This window comes from Pteropus medius, unplaced genomic scaffold (genome assembly GCF_902729225.1).
Source record: "Pteropus medius unplaced genomic scaffold, Ma_sr-lr_union100, whole genome shotgun sequence".
Taxonomy (NCBI): domain Eukaryota; kingdom Metazoa; phylum Chordata; class Mammalia; order Chiroptera; family Pteropodidae; genus Pteropus; species Pteropus medius.
The window spans coordinates 10,485,064-10,502,653 of record NW_024349800.1 but is presented as its reverse complement, the minus strand read 5'-3'; the positions used below and the strand labels follow the sequence as shown (position 1 = coordinate 10,502,653).

Sequence of the window (17,590 nt, the reverse complement as noted above, 5' to 3'; positions counted from 1 at the left end):
GATATCATGTTGTATGCATCACCCACCATTATGAGCTAAATTGTACACATTTTCTCTAAATTTCTACTTGTTGAAAATATATAATTTTAAAAGCACCACTTCCTATCATGAATTTTCTTTTATCTTTCCATTCAGAATTATCGCTCTCTTCTCTAGCCATTCAAAATACTTTGTATTTCTACTGATATGCTTATCATTGTACTAATTGTAAGACAATTAGTTGTTCATGTTTCCACTTGTTCTTTTAGACTGTAAGCAACATAGTGTTGTGTAAAATAGTACTTTGATTTTGGGATAACACACACTCTGTTTGACTTTGTGAATATAATAACTTCACAAATATGAGGCTTTATTTTCATTTTTAAAGCAATAAAAAATGTTTTACTTAATTTAAATAACATAGCATACATGAGAACTAATAGCACAATGCTTGTAAATTCAACTATATTTAAACTCCAGGAACATCTCCAGTCTCCTCTTTATACACTCCCCAGAATCTTTATAAATATCAGCCACATACTAGATACTTAATAAGTGCAGTTGAGCAAAAGAGTGCAGTTAAATTTCTTTTCTATTCTTTGTCCATGATAATGGAGACCAATATTTATTTCATATGTCTAACGTTGTCCTTTTTAGCACATTGTCCTATGAAGAATAGACACTAATTGTCTATTGTGTCATAAATAAGTTTTTCACGACAAAAGTAACAAATTCAGTTGACTTTTCCAAACATTCTATAATAACTTTTATTTTTAATCATTTTTAAAGAATTCAGTTGATAGCTCTAAGGCCAGGTAACAATCATTAGCATTTATTGACCTTTTGCAGTAGTATTTTTGCAGTAATTTAATCTTTTGGGGAACAAAGTTGATTAATCACAGCTTGACATATTTAAATTTGTCATAATTTTTTCGCCAAAAGCGCATTTAAGGCATCAAGTTATAGGGCATTCAGTGTAATAACTAATGCACATATTATAAATGAAATGTGCTCAGCAAAGTCCTCCAAAAATTTAAGGTTACCAATTTTGATAAAGTCTATCAGTCTGGGAATAGTCTCGCAAGAGCACATGCTCTTAATCTCACCTCCATCCAGAAAGTCCAGGAAAATTATGGTTAATAATTTGAAAGAAATAAAAAGGGTGAGTGTATAATAATAACGAGAATTTAAGAGACTCTATCAGTGAGTGACAGATCTTTAAAATACGGCTGATATTGAGGATTACCTCATTGAACAAACGTTCAACGTCATCTAACATGAAGAGGCTGGAACACTAAAACTACATTTTTCAGATCCCATTAGAGAATCTTACAATATTTCATCAATAAGTTATACTCTTAGTAAACTTAAATTCAGAACTGAGACAAATAGAGAGAAAGAGACAGTCCTGGAGATTACAGATTGTTCCAGAGGTGGTGAGGTTCTTGCAACTTTCCAAATCAGCAGAAAAGTCATGGATCCGGAACCATGACTTTTATTTGTAGCAGTAATCTCCTAATTTAGTGGGGGTAATTCTTAATTCTACAGTTTCTGAATGAGACAGGAAGAAGCTTCTAAGGAAGCACATTGACTGTACTGAGAAGTTAGACGCTTGGGCTAGAGTAAGTTTCTTTAAGCACTTAAAAAATTCATTATGTCATTCAACACTATGAGATCAATCCCCCTTCCTTATTCTAGTTGAAGTGGATTTTGTTCTCATTTGTATTCTGACCAATAGAAAATTGTATCGGGGCTTTAACTCCTCTCAACAATATGGAAATTTGGGTTTCATAATCTAGATAAATAGGTTGGAAGAGATTCATGTGTGTGTTTGCTTTGTGTATAGGATATTGGCTATTCATATTATACAATGACAAAATAATCAAGTTATTATCTTTAGCAGTGAAAATAAAGTTTCTATTGAAGGCCGGGCTTTGGCAGATATGAAAGCTGCTATGATAAATGCTTATAGTGAAAATGAAGCTTATCCTGAAGGTTGTTAAATTATGTTCCGTGCCCAGTTTCGCCCAGTTAGTTGGGAAAGAGTTAGACCCTGTAATATGTAATAAAGACATTTGAGTTAAATAACACTGAATATCACTATCCTCCCAAAGTCCGTGGGCCTGCCTTGTCAATATAAGATGCCTCTATGCCTTTGTTTTTGAAAGTTGTCTCTGTTTATCTTATAAAGGCCTCACTTAAAGTCAAGGCTGCCTCAGACACTCCAAGAGATATCAGTTCTCCTTATCTCCCAATTCTATCATTTTTTATTGCCTCCAAACTTCAAGCTGACACTCAATGGGCAAAAAATTATCTAACCAGATTAAAGAAGATTTATATAGTAAATAACAGATTTTGTGTATCTTCAGAAGTATAGACAGATGTAATGGCAATGGATATAAAACTAATTGAAAAGAAGCAAGCACCCTTTAGATTGAGCTGCCTTGAGAGAAATTAACAGAGATGATGAATTATATATATCCTAGTCTATGGATCTGAAAATGGTTTCATTTCTTTACTTTGTAGGTAGATTGAACCAACAATCAAACTTATTCTATGATTACTGAAATTATAATGCCTGCAAATCTTTGTTATGATAAAATAAAAGGAATTCAAAAACTTGAAGATATAAATATTACAAAGAATTCATTATTTACAACTTATTTTACTATCTCATAGTTGTGTCTAGTGGCTAAAGAACTTTTTAATTTAGGAATATATTGTATTAGTATCATTGAAAACACTGCAGTAATTGTTCTCTATAAAAAAGGAATAAATATGAGAGATGCTCGAAATTGATCAGTTGATTTCCATGGAGATGATGGAAGCCTAGCATGTCAGAAGCATCAAAGAAACCTCATCTAACATCTATAGGGAAAGTGAATACACTTGCCGTAACAGGCAGCAAGATTATAATTGAAAAGCTTAGTATACTGTATTTTGGTATATTGATGGTGACTAATTGCTAGTCCCAGGACAGAAAGATGTGAACAGCGAGCTAAAAACCATTCTTTTTTAAGGCATGATGAAAATATAAATCTAAGTCTAATTAAAAGTGGAACAGATGTGAATCATCACAATGGAGAGTTCTGAACTTTCTCTAATCCTCAGACCTGGTTAAGTTGAAAAAGGCAGTTACAATGACATGAAAGAAGAACAGGCAGGGGTTTAAGATTCAAGGAAAGATCCTGTGTTAATATCTTAATTATGTACTGTAAACCTTTCTCTTAACTTCTATCCCAAAAGAGACTTGGTCATTTACCAGCATAAATATTCATTCAACGAATAAACATTCCAGTTATTTGTCTTTTTTTGCTCCTCTTTAATTCCCCACCCCCACTTCCACCCCTGACCTATGGATGTTGCTGTTTTCCCCTCAAGAACTGGATCTCTGAAGATGTAGTGTCTCCTCCTACACGCTCTCAGCGTGCCCCTGGGGCCTGGCGCACCCGGGGTATGGTCCATAGCTCCACCTGGCACACGAACCCAGGACCTTCTATGTGTAAAGCAGACATGCTAACCACTACACTATAGAGCCGCCCCAACATTCCAGTTATTTGATTGATTTACTAAGTGATTAGTAATTTCTTGTGATCCAGAAGTGGTCTACTCGTGGTCTACTGGTCAAAGTGGATTTTGGAAATAACCCCATGTCACCATGGGTTTTCTGTGTTCATTAACCCAACCAATGAGTACTTTCCAAGATCCTGAATATATTAAAATAGACATACTCAGCAGTTAACAGAAATACCACCTTGGTTTCCTGACCTTAAAAACAATTATTGTAGGGTGGAAGAAGTGTAACATCTGGAACAAAACTTCCTTAACAAAATAGCAAAGCAATAGCAATACTACATAACTAAGCAAACTGCATTAATAAGTACTACTGTTAAACAGTTGAAAGGAGTAGATAGCATATCTACATTTAACTCATCTGATTGGTCTACATAAGAGACAGATGTGCTTTGAAAAAATTATACTGGGGAAAATAAATGCATCTCTTGGTATGAAACTATCCATCTGCTAAAGGCTTTTTCTCCATTCTTTAAGAGAAAACACCAGATGTAATTTGATTCAATCTATCAGGAAACAGCAGTATACTCTCACTTTCCTGCCTGTGTATTATATTAACTCTCCTGTTAAAGGTTCTAATTAACCCACGGGGACCTTGTTCATTTCACTACCCCTTAACATAGCATATTGGTCTATGACATTTATAGTGCCAAGACCTGGTAGGAAGAAAGAAGCAGTTTCCTTGAATGAGTTAGTAAGATATATGCATTCTGGAAGCTGAGAGATAAGCCTCATGAAAATTCAGGAGTCTTCCTCCTGAGTGAAGTTTCCAGGAGTCATTGCACGTGTGGGGGAGTGATGTCAGAATATTACTTTCAGAGTGAAATGCAGATTGTAGCTCCATTCATTCACTACCACTAAAAGAGAAGCTCAATGTTGTTTGGAATTTTTCAACTTTGGAAATAAAATGTATCATAGGTACATGTTTTATTCTGACCCATTTTACTCAGTAAGTTGAAGGTCTACTAGCTTTTATAAGAACCCAAAGCAAGACATTTTTTCTACTTTATCCAGGGTTCACTTCAACCAGCACAGTCACTGGTCCTCAGGATCAGATGGACGAAGTTAGAGGACAAGCAGTAAAATCCCAAATATTGGTTAGACTGCAAGGCAAACACATGTGTCTGTCTAACTGATAAAACAATTTGAATACTCTGTATTCTTTTTTGAAAACAGTTGAAAATTTGTTGCAATATTAGAATTGTATATATAGAAGAGATAAAGAAGTGATCCCTAATGTATATCACTTTAAACTTCATACATTTAAAATTAATTAATATTGATAATAATTGAGAAGTACGAAGTATAAAATTAAGGGGGAAATATAGTGTATCAAAAATACTGTAGAGATTACTCACTCAATTTAAAAATTTTTGTTTAGAAGTTAATATGTCATACTTATTCCTACTTATGGATTGATTTAGAATGTTGATTGGTATTTGTATTTGTCAACAACTTTTTGAAGTTTTACTTGCCAGAGGAGATATCTCCGTCTCACTTTACCTCTATGTTTAGCTCAGCTCATCTCCCTGAGTAGAATGTTTTCACTACTGTGCTGGTTCGGCGGGTGGACAGGGGAAGCCTATTTGGTTTCTTTATTGTGCTTGAGAAATGATTCAGAGGTAGGTTTTTATACTATATGGAGATAGTGATGAACCATAAATCATGTTACATACAAAGCAATGATCATTATTTTAATATGAAGGCAGGGAAATTTACCGATACAAGTCTTGAGAAGAGATGATAAAATTTTTTTCACTCGGACAAAGATGAGGCATTTAATTCTGTGGACTCTGAGCCATTACAACTCTCTGCTCTGAATTTTGACCTTTAAAATGGGCTCACTTTTGGCCAAATTGCTCAACGTATCTTTCGAAGAAGGCTTATTCTAGATCATTCTCTCATCTTTGGGTTTTATTATATTCCAGTCACACTCATTTCTATCCTTCCATACAAATCTTGTTCATTTTATTTACAATAATCTGTGATGGCAAATGTAGGTCAAAAGGAGTGGAATAACTCAGTTTAACGAGAAGTCATATTGTTAAGAAAAGGCAATTTTTCCTTACACAAAGATAGGAAAGTTTCATTCTTCCTAAAGAAAATTATCTAGGCGTTAATCCTTAGAGACAAAGTAAGGGAGATATTTTCTTTTATCCAAGGAATTCAGTTCTCTGTGAGAAACACCCAGAATATTCCCTCCAAAGTACCAAAGCAAATAAAAAAAATTTTTTTTTCTTTCACAGAACAATTTGAACATTCACATTCTGCTACAAAGTTAGATATTTTGCTTTGTTTCCAAAAATCTGGATGAAATTTTCCTATTTCTAAAGAAAATGTTTCTTTAGAAATAAAAAATAATATAGACTTTTCTGCTATAATCTGGTAGTAATTTGAGAAGGGATTTTTGATAATTAAAAATGACTATAAATAATGCACTATTTACATGAACTGGAATATATTTTTTGACATAGGGCATAAATGAGTGGTGTAAGAACTGTGTTGTATTTTTTCTTAGGTAAATTATAAGTGGAAAAGAACCAAGAGAGATTCTTCAGTGAGTTCTTGTGACAGTCACTGAGTGATTTTATCAATAAATGAAGGCCAAGTGGTTATAGTTACCTAGGAGCGCTGCACAAAACAATTTAAAACAACCCTGTCACACACATGCAACACATTGTTTAGATAGACTATTGTAAATAAACTGATTATAAAACACAAATAATAATTGTTAAAACTACTCAAAATTGTGGGGAATAAAGAATCATGTTAATAAGGTAAACTTATAAAATAGAATAAACGGTTTGTATTTTATAAAACAGAAACACAAAAATTGAAACATATTGTTTTATTTTTTAAATATAAAACAAGATAAAACTAAGCCAAAATCAAAAACATGAAGGAATAATTATGCTTTAAATCAGCTAAACATCTCAGATTATCAAAAAATATCTGTGTCTATGCATATATATATATATATATGTTTGCATGTATATATATGAGTGTGTGTGTATATATATATATGCATACATACAGATATGTGTTTATACACTGACACACATATATGTAGATAGGCACACACATATTCAACTGTGCATACACATATCAATCATTTTGTTTAATATACTGACTGATGTGGTTGCTTAGACATTGGAATTTGGCATGGTTTCTAGACATTGATATTTTGTGGCAGATTTTTTTTTTGCTATCATGAGAGGATTCATTGTATCTTGATTTTAAATAGTTAATGTTAGCCTGTATAATTTTATTTCAGACAATACAGTAATCAAATCCTTTTGGGGGTGAGGTGTTAATTAGCCATTAACTTTGAGCACAGCATATATGAAATGCCCAGGAAGAGATGATTAACAGAGCTTTGAGACTTATGATTTGTGTAGCAAATGCAGGTTGTTTGCTGATATTTTTATTTTCTTATTGATGGTGATATCTCATTATAATTATTTAACTATAGCCATTTTTTAGTTTGTTCCTTATATTTTTCTGAAGTGATGCCTCCTTCATGACATTTGTCTTTGAACATTGATAAGTATTACTTGTTATTTATTTTTGTGTATTTAATGAAGTATATTTAAATTTATGCACCTTTATTACTTCTAAGTCGCTTCTGTATAATTGTAATCAATGTGCCTTAATTTATTATTATTGAAGTTCCATAAAATGTGATAAAACTGTCAAAAACATTCTGCTTTACATATGAAACATATTTATTAAAATTTGGAAGTAAACATTATGTTTCCAACTTACAAATAAAGAAAATGCTATCCTCCTTTTATCTCATCTTCCTACCCTTCTCCATAGACATAAGGTAATGGCCACATAAAAGAATTGCAAATCCTCCTATCACGTGTTAATGCACAAGAGAGGGCAAACACTGTGGAAGAGAACTAAAGAACCAGGTAGACAAAATAAATTGTTCAGTTGATAGTAGCTAACTTTTCTTATCGGTTATTCTAGTTAGTACAGAAAGCACCCAGATGAAGTAACTATGGTGACACGCATGGTGACTGTGCATTGATCTAACAGCATGGACTCCCATTTACCAAGTTTGGTAAAGCCATTACTACTTTTTCAACCTTTGAGCAACAAGAACAAATATTGAGCCCTCAATCATCAAGCACTTGGAGATTTGGTAGAAAATTGACTACCTTGGACCTCTTCTTCCCTAGAAGGGGTACGAGTTCATTTCTGACAGGAAATGATACATATCCCAAAATATAGATTACTTTCTTGCATTGAGAGCTTCGGTTAGCACCACTCTCCAAAGACTTACAGAATGATTCACCCACACAGGATTTCATATTACATATCAGACCAATGGGTACACTTTACACAAAGAAGATGCAGGGATGAGTCCAAGACCATGGTATCCACTAATTGTTTCAAAACTACAGTTTCAAGAATCTTGAAGACTGACAGAACAATGAAATGGTCAGTCAAATGCACAGCTAAAGCACCAGCTCAGTAGTTATGCTTTATAAGAGTGAGGTGCCATTTTCCAAGATGCAACATATCAAAGATATGTTGATGTATCCTAATAGGAAAAACACGTGGTTCAAAATCCAAGAGCTGGATGCAGGAGTAGTCTCACTTATTATCATCCTAGAGAGTACTGTTGGAATCAATAGGTGAAAACAATAGTAAGGAAGCAAGATATGGCAGAAGGAAAAATTAAGCTGTGTTATACATTTAAAAATAGTTTTGACTGGCTTAATGGAAAGACCCTTTCAGAGTTTCCCCATTTGAGGTGGGGAGAACCATGGGTTGCCAAGAGAAAGGCTTGTTCCTGGGTGAGGGAATTCAGTGATTAATTTGGGAATTCTGTGCTTCACATTCCTGCAACTCTTGTTTTGTTAGGTTTGGAAATTTTATCACACAGAGGAGAAATTGAAACTAATTATCAAGATGGAGTAGGTAGGTAGGAAGGCATTTGACATCTGGGCAGGTCATTTCAGTGCTTTTTTTGCATTCCCTTGACTAATTTTAATTTTTAATGGATAAATCAACAACCTGAGCTAAGATCATGTGACCCATGGGCTTAATTATCTCGGGGGGGAGGGGCTAGGTCATGCCACCAGGTACACCACTCAGACCATTAGAAGTTCTGGCTGAGCATAAGAAGAATCTAAAATGAATAATAGAAGAGGGAAATTATGGGTGTTGAATGTAGTCCCAAGATCACTGTAATGCCAGGTCTCTTGTTCATCGTCTAAACTTTCTCTTTTAAGTTTCACTCAAGACGTAGTTCATCAGAATACTAAAGGAACCTATACGAAGAATAGATCTGAGCAATACAAGAGGTGGAAAGTGAAGGAAGCTATGAAGTCTTTACTACTCTAGCTACTGAGAGTGTGGCTAGAAAATTGCTCTCAGCTATTAAGCCTCTTTTGGACCTCTTTCCCTTTCAAAAACTATATCATGCCTCTTTCCTTGGTCTGCCTGCATTCAATGACTAATCAACACAGGGTATAAAGACCTGGTTCCCCTCAACCAAATTGGAACAACTCTGAAGGGAGATCCCCATTGGGCCAGCCACATTAGTATTGAGCATGTACCACAGCTCCACCCAATCCTACTTCTTTATACTCTCTTTTACAGATTTATCCATCTAATGAATCTCCTAGGTGCTAATTTCCATCTCATTGTCTGCACTGTGGGTAACTTAAAGTATATATAAGAAATTTATTATGTTACCAACAATGTTCTAAATGTGTTACATATGTTAACAAATTTTATTAATAGAAATATGTTTATGAACATGCTTTTTAATAGATATTAACTAGATAAAAATATATAGTATATACTAGATGATCAAGTCATTAAATGGGACTAAAATAATACTTTTTAATCTACCACAAATAAAACTATCTTGTTAAATATGAATATAGACAATATGTTTCCAAAGTTACTGTGAATATTCTTTATCATACACTCTTTTGTCATCATCATAGGATATAATGAAAATTCTTTTTGACTATTTTTGCCAGCAATTCAGTTTTGCAAACATTAAAAATGTAAGATAATATTCTTTCAGTACCTAAAATATTTGTTGCATGTGTGGAGGTTATTGATGGTAATATCAGCTCTATTGCCATCATTATGATTTTAAAAAAACAGAGTATCAAGTAATACTGTGTATTCTAAAGTCTCACAAGACCTTTTCATTATTTTCTCTTAATTATAGTTGTGAATGCTTACTCCTCCATCCCCATCAAGGGAAGCCTTGTTTTAAATAAATGAATACTATTTAATGAAGTGTTAATTTATACTAACATTAAAGTAAAAATAAACTATGACAGTAACTCACTAAGGATTCTTCTAGGGGGATAAAGAAATTGAAGAAACTAACACAGTTTTATTTTAAAATTAAAATGCATTCAATTTAGAAAGAGTTTAGAAAAATTACTTTCAGTAGCAAGTTTCCCAGAATAAAGTATTCCAATTTACAATTTTCTTTTGTTATGACAGCAAGTAGAGAAAACTGCCATGGGTAATAAAATGCATGAGCCTTAGATAAAATCACTGCTTTGCTATTTAACCTTTTCTTTCCTCTCCAAGGTGATGTACAATGGTTAGTTTTACTTAGGAAATTGTTGATGAAAATAGCTTTGAGGCATGGAAAATATATGATTACTGTAATTTTTATTCTTTTGACTTGAAAAGAATTTAGGTTTTATGTTATATAAAATAAACTACCCACATTTAAAAAAATTTCTTCCAAAATAAGAAGTGATAGTGCAGAGCTAGTTGTAATTTAACAATGACTTAGATGAAATAATTTGTTGATCAAAAAATAACATTAGAAGGTTCTCTTGTCAATTTTTCTAATTTTTACTATATCGAAGTATTTTGAAAACATTTTTCTTTATAGTATGGAGAACCAAAAAGAAAAAAAGTTTAGTATGTGAAGTCTCCTATTATTTACTTGAAGAACATGCAATTATATATAATAATTTATGCAAACTTCTCATTGTTTACTGACCTACAAATGAATAGAATTACTTAAATTTAAGTAAAGGTTACCCCCAGGGAAATTTCTTTGGACAAGAGACAGTAATAATTCCGTCACTTAACAATCAATTTTTAAGTGGAAACCTGGGAGAAGCTGTAGGGAATAGCAGTGTATATAGCAGTGTATTCAACAAACTGTAGACCAGTATCTTACATGGCAGACAATTTAAAAGGAGCATATATCTTTCAACATGATTCCTTTTCTACAGTGTATGATTTCTATCTTATTTGCTCCTCAGTGAACAGAAGAAAAAGCATAATACGCTCACATTTTACTCTATTGGAACTTAATAAGCATTTCTGCTATCCAATAAAATAATCTTTTAATTTGGAAAAACAGCTATTGTTTCATATAAATATAGCAATAAATTTAAATACAATCACATTTTAAAATATTATCTTATTACAACAATAAAGATATTTAAATTCTACAAATACATACAAATAAAAAATGCCTAGTATTTATAGGCAAAATTTACCTCAGGTAATATTTTTATAAAATAATAGCTATTTAAAAATTGCTTATTAAATAAAGATGATATTCATATGGAATTACACTTAGAGAAACAATTAATCAATTAATTTAACCCAGCAATATATGATGTACCCTTAGAAGATCCAGGAAGTTAAATGGTATATTATTTTAAATAAAATAAATATTCAATCGATTTGGAAGACTATGATATTTCTGAGTTCAAAGATTACATGTCCTCAACATTTTTAAAAATGTATCCTTGGTCATAAGAGATATTATGTCAGACACTGAAGTATCAAGTAATACTGTAACTTAAACTGAAAAAATGAACGTAAAACAACAAAAACAAAATTTTAATATTGCTTAAATGATTACGTGATTACTTATGGAAATGTTGAGTTATAAGAGTGATCAAAACAAAAATTTTAAAATAAATATGTGAAAATTATTTATACATAGTTGCTTCATCATACAAATATTATTCTAAAACTAAGGAGTTGGACAAAAAAGAATGAAATATGATTTCCTGTTTTCAGTAAACATACATGAGAAAATGCAAATCATTTACATTGAAATAATATAAAATGAAAATATAAGATCTTATACATGTACCTTACTAATAGTAAATTATCAATATATATTTGACTCATTGAAAGGAATTTAGTACAAGTGATTTGCAAATTCAGAAATGAGGTATATTGGCTATATGAGACACAAGTCCTGAGTGTTTACTATTTGCTAAGAACTGTACAAGTTACTTTGTTTATTATCTCATAGAACAGACACACTGAATGAGTGAATAAAGTTGGCTAAGGATGGAAAACCAAAAGAAGGATATTATAAGAAAGGAAACAATACCAATTGATATGTGTGGTGACATAGACCAGATTTAAATGGAACAACAGAACTGAGGAGAGTACAATTGGAAAATTTTGCTAGGGCTGATTTTAGAAGGCTCTGGATATTAGAAGAGATATATCTATAATAGCAATTATGTTTTGTTAAGTAGTTACTATGAGTTTTAACATTTATTCCTACAAAACTGTACAGAGTAAGCACTAGCACTCTCCCAACATTATACACAATAAAATTAAGAATAAATTAAATTAATTAACTTGCTCCAGATACCAATTGTTGTAAATAAAATTTATACCCAAGAAATCTTATTACAGAGCTTCTATTCTTAATCCTACATTACATGGCCATTGAAATGAAATAGTTTGACTCTTTGTTTTGTTATTAATTTTATATAGACTACTTTTAGCTATTCTATAGGCCAATTATCTTGGATATTAATTTTAAATACAGATTATCTATAATTTATGAAAATCTATTCTTAATTCATGGTATCATTCGCAAATAAAATTAAACATTTAAATTTACTTAGGATCTATTCAGATGTTTTTCTGTTAATGATTAATAGTATAATTATATTAGTGATTATAGTATAATTATATTTTTTGTATTAGACAAGTTTTGTTAATTTTCTCATAGGAGATATAATTTTTTCATTAAATTAACATTTATTATATAAAGGATATTTATTATTTAAAGAATCAGAAGAATTCACAAATTATATTTTGAAGTATTCAGTTTTCTATATAAAAGTTAGTTAAATTATGCTATATTTTATTCACTTATGTTCTCATTTTTTACTTACTTCTGGATTATAGATATAGTCTAGTTGTAAAAATGCCAGTTATTATGGAAATAATAGAATGAAAGAAAAACATTCACTTTCAGCATAACCAATCACAAAGTCAAGAGCCAATTTCCTTTCCCAGACATAATTCTCTCATTATTAAAAAATAAATAAATTTATTTAAAAAAAACACAACAAAGAAATAAAAAGGCAAATAACAGTTATGTAAATATTACAATATATATGAGTGACTACTGAATAATATCAATAATATATAAGTATCTCTTTAGTTCAGCTAAGAACACTCAACTCAGCTGTAAAAGAGGCAAATTATATGAAAATACAATTTCAAAAAGAATAAATGCATATATCAGTAAGTACATGAAAAGGCACTCCTACTGCAAGAAATTGGAGAAATCTATCTCTGTGTGTATGTGCATGGGTTTGCGTGTGTGCGTGTGCATGCGCGTGTGTGTGTCCTACATTGCTTACTGTGGTTTCTCCATTTACCAAACAATTTGTTGTCTCTGTTATGGTGTCTTCTCTCATTGTTTAATAATTTTTTAAATCAATCTCAACAAAAACAATATAAAATGCTGATGAAAGCACACAAGAAATAGTCTAGAAATTCTGTAAAAATTTCAAGGAGAATATAAATATGGGCTGGTACACACAAGTTTTAGGCTTATTTCCTGTATTCTTAAAATCAATGAGGAAATGTAAAATTGGAATGTATACCTGTTTCTTCAGAACTTTATCGAGCAGTTGCATAAATAAAACTAAGTATTAAGTGTGACTCTAATCTTATCAACAGAAGATGTAAAGAGATTTCATAAGTAACACCCATAGAAATACATCTTCAGAAAACTTATGAACATTTCTTGTTGAGTCATCTTAAGGATACTTTTCACAGTTGTGTTCTTATTGGAAATATAATCCTTCTTCCACTGCATGATCTACTTAGTAAATGGTGTATATACAAAATAAACTATTTTCGTATATTAATTTTATAAATTTCAACATAGTATCTAATAATTTTTCAACTAGTTTTTTTTTTAACAATTCAATTGTATAATGCCAAATAATGATTTTGCTGCCTTGCCAAATTTAGCCTCCTAATTTTACAATAGTTTCTAATATCATTGTTACTACAAAAAATAAGTCTTTGTTGGTTATAACCATCCAGTTTTGCATTTTTAAGTTCATTTTTGATTTTCCATTTGACATATATTATATATCTATAACTTAGATATCTAAGTATCTATATATGCGTGTATCTGTCTATCTTACCAAAAGACATTTTGCCTTTTTATTGACATTAGTATTTCGAAATATAGAAATAGATTTCCTATGATTGAACCAGGAAGTAAAGCCCTATTTGCTATGCTGCATAATCCTTTGAAAGTTCTTCTGTCTTCTATTTTATAATATTTTATTTAAGATATTTGCTTCAGAATTCACAAGTGAGATTGTTCAGTACTTTTAGATTTTGGCATCAATATCATACTGAGTCTGTTAAAGGAATTTCAAAGCTTGTTTTTTCTTGCTAGACTCTGAAACATTTTAAATAACATTTGGCATTATCTATTCCTTGGAGCCCAGTGCTTTTAGGGAAAAGGAATTCTTTGACACATTCTCAGTTGCCTTCTGAATAATTAGTCCGCCTGGATTTTCCATCTCTTTTACTCCTTATCAATACTAATAATTAGAATAAAATAATTCAGTAAATTGGCCTTATTCTCTAATACATTACTAATAAAATAAGCTTTTTTGAGAGCAAGCATTAACTATTTAGAAAAGAGTAATAATAAAAATTTCTCATAAACTTAAAAACAGATAACATCTAAGAAAAAACACAAGGATGGTGTAATTCCTATAAATTCCTATGTAATTCCTATATAAAAACTGCATCATATTAATAAGAAACAAAGAAATATGTATATAAAGGGGAAGACATACTGTTTACTTTTGGGGTGGAAATATTCGAAGATGTTAATTATTCCAAAAATAATCTAAGAATCCAATTGAACTCTGAAGGAACTTAGAATATCACAAGATTTTGTTAAAGGATATCAGAATGAGAATACGTGCAGGGATGGCCCATCGTTGTAAAATAAATAATAGAAATGAGAAAGAATTTGCCCTATACAATATCAGAACATATTCTATGGCAATATTCATTAAAATAATGTAAAATTAAAAGTGAAATGATTCCATTGGGCAGTGAAATAGAATATTATCTAGAAACAGTCATATTTTATAAAGATAATATTTTTAACCAGTGGGTACCAGATATTTTGCTCATTAAAGAATGTCTATTTAAAACATATACAGACAGTTTAAAACATATACTGACTTACGGTGGTTCGACTTACAAATTTGGGGCTTTATGATAGTGCAAAAGCAATATGCATTTAGTAGCAACCGTACTTCAAATTTTGAGGTTTGATCTTTTCCTGAGCCAGTGAGATGGCTTACGGTTCTTTCTCAAGATGCTAGGCGGCAGCAGCAAGCCACAGCTCCCACTCAGCCACATGATCATGAGGATGAACAACAATATTGTACAGTGTGTTCATTGTTAGATGATTTTGCTCAAGCATAGGATAATGTGAATGTTCTGAGCATGTGTAAGGTAGGCTAGGCTAAGCTGTGATGTTCTGTAGGTTAGGTGTAGTAAATGCATTTTCAACTTACAATATTTTAAACTTATGATGGGTTTATTGGAACACAGCACCATCTTAAGTGGAGGAGCACCTATATATTAGAAAAATAGAGTGAGATAAATATAAGTGTGATATACATTTTCTGGACTGTGTTAAATTGTGTCAGACTTTTTCCTGCATAGCAGAGTTAAGATTTTTAAATTGTGTTCTGAATTCATGAAGAATTTAAATAACAAAAAATTCTATTCCCTACTTTAATAAAACTCACCTATAAACTCTCTACGGTTTATTTTATAATTTGTTCAGTATTTCTTAAGTCTTTGTGAGTGATTTTTAAAACTCATTTCCCAGTAAAATATCTATTTCATTTAGCTTTTCAGTAAATGGTTATTGGCTTCTTCAGGTCAGAGCGTTCAAATTTGCGGGAGATTTTCATTTCCATACTAACATTGTAAAAACATTAGATAAGCTACAAAATAATAGCTTCTTAGAAATATAAATGAGGTAACTTACAGAGGAATAAGTTCTTCTTAGGAGAAAATAGATCACATAATGCTTACATTGCTGACTCATGGTGAGAAGCTGTGCAAACCCAGCAGTGACAGAGAGTATTTGCTAGAGTAAGAGCATAATTTCCCAACTTTTGATGGCAAGAATTGGCTAGTGCGAGTGTTTAGAATCTCAATGATTCTCAGACCTTGATTTAACTCATAATAGTTTGCCAGTTCATTTCCATGGGATTTTCATCAAGTACATAGAGCCAAAGGCTGGGGAAGTATGGCATGTAGGCAAAGCAGTTACAGTTATTTGAATAGTAGGAAAGTGTTAATGAGGAATATTTTATGCATCATTGAGAAAGTGAGCAGGATGAAATTTAAAATTGTTTTTTTCTCCATTCTTAATATTAGCAGTTATAGTATTTTCATACCATAGCTATATTTTCATTAGCTTTAAAGTTACTTAAATCTATGTGTTAATATTATAACAAAATTAGTAATCAGCACTTTGTTAGGTAACAAAAGTATCATCTTTATAAATAATGGTTGAAAAAAGTTAAATATAAATTATCATTAGCTTAAAGTACAAATTATTATATAATATTAAATTGCAAATTTAAAAATATAATCTTGAATATATTTCACTGTAAAGGTATAATTACAAATTATAGACACTAACAATATTAACATTTTTTGCATTAAAAGTTATTAATTGAGTCTATGGCCATGCCACGCTGAACAAGCTGGATCATGTCTGATCTTGGAAGCTAAGCAGGGTCGGGCCTGGTTAGTACTTGGATGGGAGACCATCTAGCAAGACCAGGTGCTGTAGGCATAAAAAATAAAAAATAAGGGATTGTAAAGTGACAAGCTCCTTGCAATCTGTGAGGTCAACCAAGGTTTACCTCTTCTAAAAAAAAAGTTATTAATTGAAGTTTAAAGAACAATAATTACAAAAACCTTATTAATGGATTAATCATATTAACTTTATATGTACTTAATCTAAATTGGTTTATATGTATTTACTCTAAAATGAGAGATTATGGATTTTTCATTATATTTTAACATTTGTTAAGCAATAAGAATACTTGTATCATGAAAGATAATACTAGATGTTATTATTTTATAGATCAAAATTAATTAAGGTAATTCAGGTTTATTATGCTTTGATTATTAATGTGGAAAATGTATAATGTATATATGTATATATAATATGTACAATGTCCTGGTGACTGGACTTTTTAGATTGTATATATCTAACATTATTTTATGTTCATACTTCTGAATTGTTTTCAGTGATTTCTAGTGAGACATGTCTTCCATGGTACCAAGATTTTCTGAGAATTATCCTACCAAGATTTTCTGTGAATTATCCTCAGACAATACCATAATGCTGAGAACATAAGAATGAGAACTGCAGATTTTTTTTAACAATTTATAATTTTCAAATTTTATTAATTTACTAATTTATTTTTACACATATTTTTATTAGATTATTAATATTTTTATGGTTAAATAGTTAGAATCAAATTTGTATACTCAGTAAATATGTTGACTGTCTATATTTTGTCATATTAATTTTAATGAGATAATACATCATAATAATAATACATTGATAATCATGAACTATTTGAGGGAGCACATTTTAAAAATGCGAACTTTATTTATAGCACAATGTATTATTTATTCTGGTAAACCCTAGAAGTCACTACTCTGTCCTTTTCTCTGTAAT

The 17,590-nt window shown here is 31.1% G+C and overlaps 1 pseudogene; it reads left to right on the top strand.

The window, feature by feature from the left end:
- Window positions 1-16,574: 16,574 nt before the first annotated feature.
- On the top strand, window positions 16,575-16,693 carry LOC120622596 (uncharacterized; annotated as a pseudogene).
- The last annotated feature ends 897 nt before the right edge of the window (window positions 16,694-17,590 follow it).